Source organism: Benincasa hispida, chromosome 12 (genome assembly GCF_009727055.1).
Source record: "Benincasa hispida cultivar B227 chromosome 12, ASM972705v1, whole genome shotgun sequence".
In the NCBI taxonomy this organism is placed as follows: Eukaryota; Viridiplantae; Streptophyta; class Magnoliopsida; order Cucurbitales; family Cucurbitaceae; genus Benincasa; species Benincasa hispida.
The window spans coordinates 6,499,980-6,501,397 of record NC_052360.1 but is presented as its reverse complement, the minus strand read 5'-3'; the positions used below and the strand labels follow the sequence as shown (position 1 = coordinate 6,501,397).

At 43.7% G+C, this 1,418-nt stretch overlaps 1 non-coding gene across 1 annotated transcript; it reads right to left on the bottom strand.

Moving 5' to 3' along the window:
• Window positions 1-310: 310 nt before the first annotated feature.
• LOC120068644 lies at window positions 311-417 on the bottom strand. The gene has a single exon (XR_005479280.1). It is a non-coding gene; the product is annotated as a small nucleolar RNA R71 (small nucleolar RNA).
• Between the last annotated feature and the right edge of the window lie 1,001 nt (window positions 418-1,418).

Sequence of the window (1,418 nt, the reverse complement as noted above, 5' to 3'; positions counted from 1 at the left end):
ATGAGGCCTGCCCTCGACGAAAGCGATTCGAAATGAATCCGGTGATGCTACAGATGATCCAGACTACAGGATAATTCGGAGGAAGGCATGGCAAGGACCCGCATGCCCACCTCCATAGGTTTATATAAATCTGCAATACTTTTGTGTTCCCGAACATCTCTGCCAAAGAAGTTCGACTAATTCTGTTTCCATTTTCTTTGTGTGATCAGGAAAGAAAATGGGCGTATCCCTCGAGCCAGGAGAGATCATTTCATGGGAACAGGTCGTAGAGAAGTTCATGAAGAAATACTTTCCACCGACTGAGAATGCTAGACGAAGGAAACTAATCACCAATTTTGAACAAGATATGGACGAATTGCTTAGCGATGCCTGGGAGAGGTTTAAGAGGTTGGTCCGAGACTGTCCACATAATGGATTGCCAGACTGCCTTCGGATAGAAATATTTTATCATGGTATAAATCCCGCTTCGCAGATCATTCCCAATGCGGCAGCTGCTGGTGGTTTGCTTGACAAAACATATGATGAGGCTAAGAACATCTTGGATCGCATCTCTAAAAACCACGAGGATTTGAGAGAGAGTGTTTAGAGACAGAGAACACAGGATAACGACGCAAGTAATGGTGCTATTACTTCACTACAGAATCAGAAGACTGCAATGATGAACTTAATTCAGAGAATTGCGATCAACAATCCAACACTGCAAAATGGGCAAGTCAACGCAATTAGTCAAAACACCGCAAGATGTGCGACTTGTGGTGATGGGCACGTAATGGAAGAATGCCCACGAATCCACAGTCTATTTACTTTGTGAAAAATAATCCATTTTCTAATACCTACAACCCCGGGTGGAGAAACTACCCCATATTTGCATGGAAGAATCAGCAGCAAAATTTTCAATCTGTGGCGTAGAAAGAAGGGCCACCTGGATTCTTCTTAGGAAATAACGGTTAGACAAGCAATCAAGCTAGTAACTTACAACCGCCGCAATCCTCCTCCTTGGAAAGTCTGTTGAAGCAGTATATAGAGAAACGAAACTTTTCTTCAAAGTAAGGCTACGTCCATCAACAATCTATTATTACAGATGGGCCAGATTGCAAGCGAGCTAAGGAACAGATCACAAGGGGCTCTGGCGAGTTCAACAGAACTCCTATGCAACCCGGGGGGATCAGGTAAAGAGTAATGTCAAGCTGTGATATTACAGAGTGGAAAAACTGTAGAGGGAGAAAAGAAGGAGCTTAGCCGCACTACTCCCATTGCATTGGAACCTGAAATTACGGTGACTCAAGAAGAAGAAGGAGAAAAAGAAGCAATAGAGCCAGAAGTTACGTCTACCTCAAAGCCAATAGAGAAGGGGACCGTGAGAGTGCAGTTACCACCTTTCCTGTAGAGACTCAGAAAGAAAAAGAATGAAAAGGTAC